The sequence below is a fragment of the Lissotriton helveticus genome, chromosome 5_1 (genome assembly GCF_964261635.1).
Source record: "Lissotriton helveticus chromosome 5_1, aLisHel1.1, whole genome shotgun sequence".
Taxonomy (NCBI): Eukaryota; Metazoa; Chordata; class Amphibia; order Caudata; family Salamandridae; genus Lissotriton; species Lissotriton helveticus.
Genome location: NC_136065.1, coordinates 94756004 through 94769847, shown reverse-complemented (window position 1 = coordinate 94769847; position 13844 = coordinate 94756004). Strand labels below are relative to the sequence as shown.

The 13844-nt window shown below is 49.7% G+C and overlaps 1 protein-coding gene across 1 annotated transcript in view; it reads left to right on the top strand.

Moving 5' to 3' along the window:
* The window catches only part of LOC144752400 (E3 ubiquitin-protein ligase TRIM39-like), a 270934-nt gene that overhangs the window by 144378 nt on the left and 112712 nt on the right, over positions 1-13844 (top strand). The gene's annotated exons all lie outside the window — the stretch shown is intronic.

Here is a 13844-nt window from a genome sequence, read left to right as displayed (position 1 = left end):
AGCAAAATGTGAAAAAAAACTGGATAAACATAGAAAGCATAATGTGAGCCAACATCTTAGATGATTGGAAAGAAACCGCATTCCTCCTTTTCTAAGAAGTTGAGTAAACATCTAAATTGTTTACTTTTCTCCTGATGCAAGTGGCCACTTACCATCATGTGTACTGATCTCTTGTTAGGGTGGCAAGCTATAGTAAGTAAGTAAGTAATTTATTAACCGCTCACTTATTTAAAATCTTTACAGTGAAAAATATGCATTTGTAAATCTGCTCCACATCTCCCCTCCAACCCTCAAGTCTCTTTGTTAAAAAATATGAGTTCAGAGCTCTTTTAGTTAAACTTGGGGAATTTGAGTAGATAGTCCTTAGCGGACACCATTGGACATGAGAGTGCCCTGCTATGTGTCCTGCCTTTGACGCGGCCCGTGGAATGTTCAAATACCGGGTGTCGCGGGGAAAGTACCAGTTCCTCGCTCCCCTTTACTGTTGTGGTGTCTCAGCAACCCCTAAGGGCTGGGGCATTTAAGGTGTGAACTTTACGACTGCTCAGCCCTACTAGAACACTCTTTGATGTCTTGTAGCCTGAATCCATCAGTTTGGTTTTTGACTCAAACTCTGGGGGTACCAGGCTGTTTTCCCGTTTGATGTTTTGACAGTGACCTTGCCTCTAAGGACTGTGGTGGCCCATCGAGTGCCCAACTAAAACGTTGTGAAAATTTCAATACTCTTGCCAGGATTCAGATATTTGTTTCAGAAAAGCACCAGTCTGAAGCCTTCTTACAGGTCCTTGTGCCCTTTCCCTACAAATTGGGCATAGCCACAGGTGGCGATCCCCAACCAGTTTGGGGCAGCAACATACAAGTTGAAGCCAAGATTTCTTGTGATAATGGCATAACCTGCAGAATGCTGCTCCATCCTTACGGGCCAATGCTGGATTAAAATCCGAGATCCTAAGTGCTATAAGACGCAGGAACAGAATGTTTCTACGTAGCTGGACTGAAAGAACCTTTCGTAAATATAATTGAGCTTTCCCCGGGATGTAGGAGGAATCCAGTGCCCTGTGTTGTGGTTGTAGCTGGGAGAGGCCCTATCCTTTTCACTCGAGATAGCCAGAACTTCCTCTTCACTGTATTTTTCCAGGTGGTTGTCGGAATCTCGAGTAAGGGCTGGCTTTCTGCTTCGATCTTCAGGTTCCCAACTGCTTGGCTCAGCTTACTATCTCAGGGGGAATCCACTTCCCTGAAGATCAATCCCAGTTAGTGTTTGAGGGCGATATCCAAGGCTTTGAAGACCCTGATGTAATACTTAATTAGATCTCCTGTAATGCCAGACTGGGTCTATTAAGGCTACATTCCAGTAGTAGCCTGGTTTTTAGGTCACGGCCTGATCCAGCGCATGCGCTGGTCTGGCCGAGACATTTAGTAGGCTGCTTGGGAAAGTGCTACTTTCCCGGCGACCAGCTTACTAGCGCGCACAAGCACGCGCGCAACGTGCACAGCTCCTTTTTCGTCATGCGCGCGGGTGCGCACAACTCGCATTTTTTAAATTTTTTATTATTTCTTTGCGGCCCGGCCGCCAACTCTTGTTTTTTTTTTTATCATTATTTCTTTGCGGCCCGGTCCCATCAGTTCTTTATGTGCGGATTACAGAAATTCATTAACTGTCCAGATTATTGACTCTTATTTTTATGTGGACTGATTGGTATTCATAGTCCATCCTGGAAAACATGGATGCTTTATACTTTGGTCAATACATGTGTGAAAGACCATAGTAATTCTTGCCTACTTGCTTTAGAGTTAAGCAATCCCTCTAAAAGAGTGAAGGTGTCGGATACACAGCTGGCAGGCAGTCCGTATGTCTGGTGCTGTGGAAAGCCGAGGTTCTGTGCTTTATAACCTACTGGCAGTGCTGGCTAGAAGTGTTAATGAACTAATCCAGATGCTTCTGAAACAAAGCAGCAATGCCGTTTGACTTAATTAACTAGAAAGCAGATGGTTCTCTGGCATCCACATAGCTCATCTATCACTGAAGTCAGGCATCGAAAATTGGAATCTGATGTTACCTGATACCATGAAATCAGCTACGCGGAGTTCACACAGAAGACCTCAAGAACAGACAAGGCAAAAGTTGAGGATAGACTGCGAAAAGCAGCACTTTAGGTGCATTATCATTATTGCAACAAACCAGAGATGCTAAGTTTGACATTACACACATTTCTGACGTATTTTAGCAGCGTACAGCTTAGGCATTCAATAACTAACGTCACTGCCACACAGTGAGGGCACCGGCATTCTATTTATTGAATATGTATTGGAGGGTTTTACTTGCTAAAACAAACGTTCAGCGATCAATCGAATTACAGGTCTGCTGGGGCACGGGGACTCAGTTTTTATGCCTCATGTGGTAAGTATTATGACATCCTTATTGTTGCAATTCTTCTAATCGACTCTTTAAATCAGTCTCAGTTTACTATTGAACTTGTGGTATTTGTACTGTCACACACCTTCATCTGGCTAGCAACCTGGACCAAAGCCTCCTGAAACCGCGGCACAAGCAATTAGAAAGAATTCCAAAAAAGGATGTGTCCCATTTAAGCAAAAATATTGGAGTAACTCTCTAGTGTACATCTCCTTGTGCTGGATGAGGAATTTGCCCTCAGTGGTACTGTGGTTATCAGTGTTGATTATTCTGTAGATGAGGAGTGATACATTTTTGGAAATTTGTCTATGTTTACTTGATTCTTGTATTTTACACTTTATCAATATATCATTCCTTTGATTTTGGTTCTATACGAACAAAGCATGTTAAATGTGTCTTAATACTATGAATAGAAACAGTGGATGAATCTATGTCTAGGGATATCACAAGAGACCAACAGGAAAGGGACATGGAAGGTCTGTGGAAGGTAGTTTGATATGTAAATGAACGTGCCAGCCAGTTTATAATGGTGAGTGATATCTCTTGGGCCATAATTTCATAGCAGCAAGAAAATGAAGAATCATATACAACTATATTGTACACTCAGCCACACCAAGAAAAAAGGTGTCATTAGCTTGAACAATATATAGTATAGCATTTTTTATTGTTGTTTCTAAACACCACCTGTGTGCAAACATGTTTATGTCCTGTGTTGCAGATGAGATGGTTTCACCAATGTCCATACCATGTCAAACAAGCATTGGCATAGCCAATAGGTCTCGCCTTTGGGACCTTATACGTGTTTAGCCATGCAACAGTTGATGTTGTTGCACCAAGGATATTGTGCTGGATAGCTAAACACTTATAAGGCCCCAAAGGCGAGACCTATTGGCTATGCCAATGTTTGTTCTGGCTTATTTTGGCGCTTGCATCACTGCTTTATAGGGTTTTGTTTGGGTCCTCACTATGATTTAATCCAAAGCCCCTGGGAAAGCCAGGTGGCCATGGTTGATGGCCGGGATTAGTTTAGTCTTGAGGACGGTCAGCATTGGCTCCGCTGTTGGATTAGTCAAGGGTTGGCCTAAATGCCTCAATGCGAAGACTACTTGATTCATCTTTCCTCTTAAATGTTTTATGCGAGTCGCTGGTGAGGCCTTTTCTGATAACCAAACAACAAGGTAGTTATAGCAGGTGTTGTCCCTAGTTGGTGGTTTCCCAATTGCCAGGTGGCTTGCTTTTTATGAGGGTATTTTCCAAAGACAACTATTTTAGTTTTGCTCTGATTCACTAGCAAACAGTTTTCCTTATTATATTTGTGCAGTTCATTTAGGGTTCTCTGAAGCCCCATCTTTCACTACTGCATTGTCTGCGTACTGGAGGATTGAAAGCCTCGCCGTGCCCAATCTAGGGGCCACTAGGCTGGCTTCTTTTAAAGCATTCCCCAGATCTGCAGTGTAAAGATTGAACAGCAGTGGGAGGGGGGGGGGGCAAAACACCCCCCCAATTGAGCCCATTGTTGGTTTTGACTCTTGATGTAACTGTTGTAGGGCTTGTTTTGACCCAAACCCATGTCCCTTCTTATAGAGCTGTAATTTCTTTCAAGAGCTTGGTGGGGATCCCCCAGGCTGTCTGTAGTCCCAAAAGCATCCCTCGATCTACACTATCAAAGGCCGAACTGTAGTCTATGAAACACAGCAAAACAGGGGCGGGTGCTTGCTTTGACCGCTTGTTTGGAGAGGTGGGCATGCGCAATGATGATGGTTGAGCTGTTTGATCTGAACCCTGACTGGTGTGGGTGTATTCTGTTTCTGTTAGCCCATTCCTCCAGGTCCTTTAGTAGTATCCGGGCATAGGCCGTGGCTTCTAGGTCTAGCAGGGCGACAAGTCTATAATTGTCTGGATTTGAGTGATCGCCTTTCTTGAGGCTGGAACAAGATTGATCATTTCCATGACTGCGGTAAAAATTGCTGTAGCGAACACGTAATTATATAATATGGTCAAGATCGAGGTTAGGAAAGCCCGAACTAGTTTAAATATGGGTGCAGGTATTCCATTTGGTCCCGTGGCCCCGTTCTTTTTCTATTGCCATGATGTTCCTCATTATCTCTCCTTCTGTAATTGTGGGCCCTTGGATGGTGTCGAGGCCTGTTTCCTGCACACTGTTAATGAGGAGTCCAGCATTTTGGACTGCGTCTGAAACATTCTTAAGGGTTTGCTTGACTTCTGTAGGATCTTTTGTGTACGACCCTTTCACATATGTTTCCCACACTTTTCCTGCTATGCTATTCTCTTTTGTCGGACATTGTGTGTCCAGCTGATTGATGTATCTCCATAATTTAGAGTATTTTTTTTCTTTCATTAAGGAGAACACTTTAAGCCATTTATCTTCATTCTGCTTTCTTTTGCATTCCCATGCTTTCTTCCTGTAGGCTGTCCTCAGACCGGTTATGGGCCTCGCTTCAGACAGTGGGTCCCCTTTCTTTTTTGCCCTCAGCTCCTTCCTGAGCGCTTGTTTGCAGCCCGTAAGGCCCTTTGATACACGCAACTCGTGCGGTGATGATTCTGCTCTGAGAATCTTGTTTTTTATGTTGGGCTTCCCCCAAATTGTGCTGTAGGTCTGTAATGAGGGATTATCACTGACTTATTACATGCGTGGATATTCGGGCCCTGGGCATGCTTCTCTCTTTGCTACCCACTCCAACAGTGCAGTTCCAAAGTTGGTGGTCCATTTTATTCGTTGGAGGACTCTAAACCGCTCTTCTCCCGTGGGTACGCCTAATACTTGCTGAGGAGCTGCTGGTTACGGTGCTAATTGGAAGGAGGCACGCAGAGGCCTGTGGTCGCTTTCTCCTCTGTCATCAACTGCAAAGTCACCTAACCTTTCGTTGAGTAAGATATGATCGATTTTGGATACTTTCCTAAAAGTTGCTTGGGCGCGCCACAATGGGGAGCGTGTTTTTTAATGAAATGTGTTGATTGTAGTTTAGAATTTTGGAGAAGGGAGCTTGCCTTGTCCCTGAAACTATGCTTGTCTGGTGCCTTGTCCACGCCACGTGTGTTAAAATCTCTGGCGATGACCATATAATTATGTTCAAGTTTGATTAGTACTTCCTCCAATATGTCCTGGTCAAGGTATCCACAAAAGCTTGCATTTGACTTTACACTGGATTGACATAGAAGTTTATTAGCCACAGACACAAAGGGTGAATTTTCAACCTGTTCTCCTTAATTAACAAGACTTGCAGCTTGGGAGATTTTACACTTATTTCTGTGGTTTTGATTTTGCGTGAGTAGCTTAGGAAGATCGAAAGGCCTCCTGACGGGCGACCAAAGATGTTCTTTTTCTTGGCGGCTACCTGATGTTCGTAGAAGCTGACTAATGGTGTCTTTGTCATTGCCCAGGTTTCCTGGAAGCACACACTGTCTCCCTTTGCTAGATAGTCCTGTAGCTCCTTGTCCCTGATGAATTTACTTAGCCCTGCGATGCTCCAGGATATTAGTGTTAGTTGTTGTTGATCAGAGAAGGCCCCCTCTTTCCACTTTGCTGCCTTGATTCCTCTGTTGGTGGCTGGAAGCACACACTGTCTCCCTTTGCTAGATAGTCCTGTAGCTCCTTGTCCCTGATGAATTTACTTAGCCCTGCGATGCTCCAGGATATTAGTGTTAGTTGTTGTTGATCAGAGAAGGCCCCCTCTTTCCACTTTGCTGCCTTGATTCCTCTGTTGGTGGCTGCTCGATTTGACTTGCGTATGCTCCGCGTTGATTGTCTCTATGTGATACAGATGTTTGTAGGGTTACTTAATCGGTCCAGGTCGTTTCTGCCTCTTTTCCTGTAACTGTTTGTGCCATGCATAATTGAGCGGGCCCTCATGCCCTCGTGGTTGTGTGTTAGAACATACGGATATTTCCTTGGGCTATGTTGTTGTACGTCTATGCCCCAGCTGGCAAAATGTTGTGCTTCCCCTAAGACTGCCAGTTGAATCAATCAATCAATCATGTCACTTGTAAAGTGCACTACTTACCCGTGAGGGTCTCAAGGCGCTGTGGGAGGGGGTTGGGGTGGTGCTGCTACTGCTCGATAAGCCAGGTCTTGAGGAATCTTCTGAAGGCCAACAGGGCTTGGGTCTGCCGTAGGTGGGTGGGGAGGGTTTTCCAGCTCTTGGCGGCCAGGCGGCAGAAGGATCTGTCTCCAGCAGTCGTTCTTTGTATGTGGGGGACTGTGGCGCAGGTGAGGCCGGCGGAGTGGAGCTGGCGGGTGGGGGTGTAGAAGCTGAGTTGTCTGTTGAGGTATGCTGGTCCGGTGTTGTGGAGTGCTTTGTGTGCGTGGATGAGGAGCTTGAAGGTTATCCTTTTGTTGACGGGGAGCCAGTGCAGGTCTCTCAGGTGGGGTGTGATGTGGCTGTGGCGGGGGATGTCGAGGATCAGAAGTGCAGAGGCGTTCTGGATGCGTTGAAGCCGTCTCAGGAGTTTGGCCGAGGTTCCTGCGTAGAGGGCTTTTCCGTAGTCCAACCTGCTGCTGATGAGTGGCTTAGGAAGATCGAAAGGCCTCCTGATGGGCGACCAAAGATGTTCTTTTTCTTGGTGGCTACCTGATGTTTGTAGAAGCTGACTAATGGTGTCTTTGTCATTGCCCAGGTTTCCTGGAAGCACACAATATCTCCCTTTGCCATATAGTCCTGTAGCTCCTTGTCCCTGATGAATTTACTTAGCCCTGCTATGCTCCAGGATATTAGTGTTAGTTGTTTGTTGATTAGAGAAGGCCCCCTCTTTACGTTGAAGCCGTCTCAGGAGTTTGGCCGAGGTTCCTGCGTAGAGGGCTTTTCCGTAGTCCAACCTGCTGCTGATGAGGGCTTGGGTGACCGTTGTCATTTCGGTGGGTATCCTGCGGAGGGTGTTGAAGCAGGAGGAGGAGACGGCGTTGACCTGCTTAGTCATGGATGAGGACCTCCGCCTTGTCTAAGTTCAGCTTCAGTCGGCTGTTCTTCATCCATTCCGCGACGGCCTTCATTCCTTCGTAGAGGTTGGTCTTGGCGGTGTGAGGGTCTTTGGTGAGGGAGAGGATCAGCTGGGTGTCATCGGCATAGGAGATGATGTTGAGGTCATGCTGTCAGGCGAAGTGGTCGAGGGGTGCCATGTATATGTTGAACAGCGTCGGGCTGAGGGATGAGCCCTGGGGTACGCCGCAGATGATCTCTGTGGCATTGGAGCGGAAGGGGGGGAGGCTGACGCTCTGTGTTCTGCCGGAGAGGAATGATGTGGTCCAGTCCAGGGCCTTCTCTTGGATCCCAGCATCATCTAGACGTGTTCGTAGTGTGTGGTGGCAGACCATGTCGAAGGTGGCTGACAGGTCCAGGAGGATGAGGGCTGCTGTTTTTCCGTTGTCTAGTAGTGTCCTGATGTCATCGGTGGCGGCAATGAGGGCGGTTTCGGTGCTATGGTTACCTCCGGAATCAGGACAGGGACGGGTCCAGGATGCTGTTCTCCTCGAGGTAGCAGGTCAGTTGTTTGTTGACAGTTTTCTCGACGACCTTCGCCGGAAACGGGAGCAGGGAGATGGGCCAGAAGTTCTTGGGGTCCGCCTTGGGCTTTTTGAGTAAGGTGTTGATCTCGGCGTGCTTCCCGCTTTCCGGGAAGGTGGCTGTCTCGAAGGAGATGTTGATTACTTTCTGGAGATGGGGTGCGATGGCTGGGCTGGCTTTGTTGAAGATGTGGTGTGGGCATGGGTCTAAAGTGATCCGGAGTGGATGGTGTTCATGATCCTGCTGGTGTCTTCGTCGTTGATGCAGGTCCAGGAGAGCAGGCGGTTGGTGTGGATGGTGGTTGTGGGGGCGGGGGTCTCAGTGGTTGTCGGGGCGGTCGTGATGTTGAAGCTGTCGTGGATTTCAGCGATCTTGCGGTAGAAGAAGGTGGCCTGCGAGTCGGACAGGTCTTGCGAGGGTGGCATGTCTTTGGGGTTTGAGAGCTCCTTCACAATGTTGAAGAGCTCTTTGCTGTAGTGTGCGTTGTTATCTAGGTGGTCTTTGAATGAGGCCCTCTTGGCAGATCTGATGAGGTGATGATGTCTGCGGGAGGCTGCGTAGCTGTCTGGTGTTCGTTCGTGGAGCAAGTTTTTCTCCAGTTTTCGGCATGTTCGTTTGGAGGCCTGGAGGTCTTCGGTGAACCAGGTGGCTTTCTTGCTGGTGTGGCTGTTGGAGAGTTTCTTGAGCGGGGCGAGGGTGTTGGCGCAGTCGTCGATCCACTGTCTGAGGTTGCGGGTGGCTGTGTCTGGGTCGGTGGGTGGGCTCTGGGCGAGGGTGGTGGTTAGCTGGTCTTCGATTACTTTGCCCCAGCTGCGATGAGGCATCTGTTGGGTGCGGTGGTGCGTGGTGGGTTTCCTGGAGGTGAAATGGATGCAGTGGTGGTCGGTCCAGTGGGGTTCGGTGGTATGGTTGAAGGAGACGTGGGGGCTTGCGGAGAAGATGGGGTCAAGCGTGTGGCCGGTGGCGTAGGTGGGTGTTGTCACGAGCTGTCTGAGTCCGAGGTTGGCGAGGTTGTCGATCAGGGTGGTGGAGTTGGTGTTGTCACTGTTCTTGAGGTGGAAGTTCAGGTCCCCGAGGAGGATGTAGTCTTTGGAGGCGAGGGCGAGGGCGTGTGTGCTGATGAAGTCGGCGATGGAGTCGTTGAAATGTGGTTGGGGTCCGGGGGGTCTTTAGATGAGGGTTCCTCTGAGGGTGGTGTTGGGGTCGTTGTGGCTCTGGAAGTGCAGGTGTCCGGCGGTGCTGAGGGTGTCGTCGGAGTTGGTGGAGACTCTGAGGGTGTTCTTGTGGATGATGGCGATTCCTCCTCCTACTCCGTTGGTGCGGTCCCTGCGGGTGATCTTGTAGCCTTCCGGGATTGCTATGGCGATGTCGGGTGCAGCCAGGTCTCCGCCAGGGATGTAGTGTGCGTTGTTATCTAGGTGGTCTTTGAATGAGGCCCTCTTGGCAGATCTGATGAGGTGATGATGTCTGCGGGAGGCTGCGTAGCTGTCTGGTGTTCGTTCGTGGAGCTAATTTTTCTCCAGTTTTCGGCATGTTCGTTTGGAGGCCTGGAGGTCTTCGGTGAACCAGGTGGCTTTCTTGCTGGTGTGGCTGTTGGAGAGTTTCTTGAGTGGGGCGAGGGTGTTGGCGCAGTCGTCGATCCACTGTCTGAGGTTGCGGGCGGCTGTGTCTGGGTCGGTGGGTGGGCTCTGGGCGAGGGTGGTGGTTAGCTGGTCTTCGATTACTTTGCCCCAGCTGCGATGAGGCATCTGTTGGGTGCGGTGGTGCGTGGTGGGTTTCCTGGAGGTGAAATGGATGCAGTGGTGGTGGGTCCAGTGGGGTTCGGTGGTATGGTTGAAGGAGACGTGGGGGCTTGCGGAGAAGATGGGGTCAAGCGTGTGGCCGGTGGCGTAGGTGGGTGTTGTCACGAGCTGTCTGAGTCCGAGGTTGGCGAGGTTGGCGATCAGGGTGGTGGAGTTGGTGTTGTCACTGTTCTTGAGGTGGAAGTTCAGGTCCCCGAGGAGGATGTAGTCCTTGGAGGCGAGGGCGTGTGTGCTGATGAAGTCGGCGATGGAGTCGTTGAAATGTGGTTGGGGTTCGGGGGGTCTTTAGATGAGGGTTCCTCTGAGGGTGGTGTTGGGGTCATTGTGGCTCTGGAAGTGCAGGTGTCCGGCGGTGCTGAGGGTGTCGTCGGAGTTGGTGGGGACTCTGAGGGTGATCTTGTGGATGATGGCGATTCCTCCTCCTACTCCGTTGGTGCGGTCCCTGCAGGTGATCTTGTAGCCTTCCGGGATTGCTATGGCGATGTCGGGTGCTGAGGCGGGGTTCAGCCAGGTCTCCGCCAGGGATGCCATTTCAGGGGACGTTGAGTCGAGGAGGTCCCAGAGTTCAATGGCGTGTTTGTGGGTGGAGCGGGTGTTAAGGAGGATGCATTTCAGGTAATTGGGTTCCCTTGTTGGTGGTTTGGTGGGCTGGATGCTGGTTAAGCTGCAGTTCCGGCAGGTGAAGGGTCCATGGGTGCTCTTCGGGGTTGGCCGGTAGCAGGTGTGTTCTCGTCCAGAGTTGAGCACGGGGAGGGTGCTGGTATCGTAGCAGAGTTGGGCGTAATAGCGTTCGCGGGGGTCAGGGATTCTGGCGCTGGGCGCGGTCCAGGCACGGACAGGCGCAGACGGGCTTGCCTTAGGCACGCCTTTGACGCGCCATAAGCAGACCCGCTGCACGCGGCCGCCATAAAAAGGGGAGGTGGGAGGGAGGAGCAGCTGAGAGGGGGGAACGACGAATGGGCGAGCGGGGGGTGGGGCCGCAGGGGGCGCAGTGGTGGGAAGGTGGGAAGAAGGGACGGCGAAGGGAGAGAGAGGGCAAAAGGGCAGCGAGCACAAGGGGAAGAAAACAGTCACAGAAAACAGATGAGACAATAATACAATACAAAGTAATAAACACGGTCACAGAAACAGATGAGACAATAATACAATACAAAACAATAAATGCGGTCACAGAAGCAAATGGACCACAATACCAATTACAATGCCTACAGCAGAAGAACAAACCTACGGCCTACCACTGGCCACCAGGGATGAGGTGCAGGTGGTGGTAGCCTGCGGGTGGAGGCGGGCCTCAAACTGCCTCAACAGCATCTGCAGCTGGGCAGGGACACGGGTGCAGTCAGGTGGAGCTGTGCGGCGTAGGGAGCGACCTGACTGGAGACAGGGTCAAGGGACAGGGTGAAGACGCTGTTGACTAAAGCCCACTAGGATGGAATAGCCCTGGGTATCGCCTTGTAGCTTTCTAAATTGTACCAACTCCAGATTTTCATATTCGATATGTGTGAGGATGACAGTATGACTGAATAGCCGAAGGATGTTGGAACTGTTCGGGACATCATGGGAGCCGTGGATATGGTACCTGGGGGTGAACATCACCTCATTTATTTGAGGCATTTCTTTTGATGTTGGTGCGTCTGCTAGGTGCCTCTCCTTCGCCTGTGCTAAGGTGTACGTGCCAAGATTTGGCGAGAGATTGACGGTTCTGTGCTGCGGTCAGCATACTGCCTCTGCTGAGGTGCTAGCTAGGCATTCTTTAATCTGTTGCTCGCTCTGGCAGGGTGAGCTGTACCCTTCCTGTCCATTCTGTGTCTCAGGTCTTGGTTGGTGAAATGCCCAGATTTGTGTTGTCATCCGCCTTTTCGGGGACTTCCACCACCGTTGCTATATTCAGGCCAGGATCTGATGTAGGCCCATTTAGGAGCTGGGGAGCCTGGGGGTTGCACTGATGCGCTGAGGCCTCACTCTCGACAGAGTTTTCTTCTGCTGTTGCCCTTGGCGTGATCAGCTGTTTGACAATAAAGATCGGGTATAGTGGCCTTGGATTATCTCTTTCCTCCAGACTGCGGCTTGGCAATGTTGCTGGTGTGATTCATCTTCTTTTGGCTTTCGACTTTTTTAATAGCTTTTTCAGCTTTTTCTTTGCCCCCCTTGAAAGGGGGGCTCCCTCCCAAGCTCCTGCTGCCCCCTCGATGTCCTAATTGTGCGCTTCCCCTTTGCGTGTATCAGCAACACTTGGGTTGGCATATATTTCTTTCCCATCTCTGCTCCTCTGGATTTTCAGGATTTTGTAGCTTCTTTGCCCTTCTTCGTTGCCTTTATTATTAGTCGTGAGTCTGGACTGTGGTCGTCCTTTGGGCCCGGTGAGTATTTGCTCCCTTATGTTGGTCTTGGAAATCCGCTGGTTGCTGTTGATGGTCTCCCCTTACCCCTAGAGATTGCTATCATGTCCCCTAATATCTCTAGCAGCTCGACCTACTTGTGTATGATGACTGCACATGAGCACAAACAGGCTTTTGTGGCCTGGTTGTTGTAGATGTTTGCATCCATCTTTGTCATCCTGGTGCCCTGAGTTGCGAGACGCTGGACGATTGATTACAAAAGTTTGACGTGGACCTCCACTTTTGTTGAATGCCATATCAGGGCCCGGTCTAGTGTGTCTTGAGCTCCTCTGATGACTTTTAAGGGGAGGTCTTCCTGGTCATTTGATGGCTGACTCTCAAAGCAGGGTTCATTGACGTCTGCTTTCTTCCCTAAAAATCTTGCAGTGTGTTCAGGGTTCTTTCACTTGTCAATTCTAGCTTTTGTAGAAAGGAGGCTGTGAGGTCTTCTGCCTCTGGTGTGTCATCCTGTTGGCTCTTTGCAGGTGAGAGGCTTGAAGCTGACCTTGGGGTGGATGGCATTGGATCATTGGCCTCTAGATCTTGCTCACTTCGCCAGTGAATTAGAGCTTCTGTGACTTGAGGGCCATTTGTCTCATTTGATGTTGCCCTGGAGTTCTCGAGCCCCCCGGTTCTTCTCTTCCTCTTGGGACCTTTCTTTGCGGATTTTGCCGCTTGTTTTGCAGATTTTCCCCTCGTATGCACCTTCGAGCCACACCTCCAAATGGGGCCTGGCTGTGCACTTCCCACTCCCAGTCCTTAGGGCATGAGTTCGACCTACACTTGGGGGCGGGACAGCTAAGGAGGGGAGAGTCTGCCATTTCATGGCTGGATCCTGGCCTTAAGATTTTGTGCTCTATCGCAGCTTTTGTTGCTTCCGAGGGGCTGTGCGGGATAATTAATGTGCTTATCAGCCCTTATTGGGGGTGTTTGCTAGCAGTAGCTCTTGATTGAGTGATAGGGCAATGCTTTTTGTGACCCTTAAGTGTGTGGGGCCTGTGAGCTCATACACTTCCATGACGATCCCTTGATGTTTGGGGGGCTTCTTTTTGGGCACCATACTTTGGAGCTCCTGGAGGGGGAGTTTGCTTTTTCCCCTCTCTCCTCCTTCCTCTTTCTTTCTTCCACACTTCAAATAGCCTGTGGCCTGTGCAGCTGAAGAAGGCCCTTAAGTGGCCCTTGGTGGTGGCTGATATACCTTACGCCTTGTTTTAGGCTCCTGATACCCCATCAGGGCAAGAAGCTGGTCGCCCAGTTCAAACGTGGGGGCTGGGGGCTCCCTGTGTTCCTGTATTTTTCCCAGATGTTTCCCAAGTTCGAGATGACCGGTGGCAGCTGATGGTGGGGTGAGATGCGAGGGGGAGCCAAGTGGGGCACCCCGGGCCCCACAAGCTGCACCCTGACTGTCAGAGTGACCTCCATGGGGCCTCACAAGGGCTCACTCACAGTGGTGGTTCTCTAAGGCAACCACGTACACTCTATCCCGTACGCTCCTCACCTGATTTGGATCATCCTGGTTGGATCCACGGGAACATTGAATGTTTTAATATATATAAGATTGTTATATACATGTTTCTCTAAAATTCTACGATCTTTGAGGGTACTGCTCCCCACCTCCGTATAATGTCTATTGATAGACAGTAGAGGTACTGACTTAGTGGGTAGTGGCAAGCACAGGACCACTATCATCAGATAACCCAAACAAATACATCAGTTTGACATTCATCAG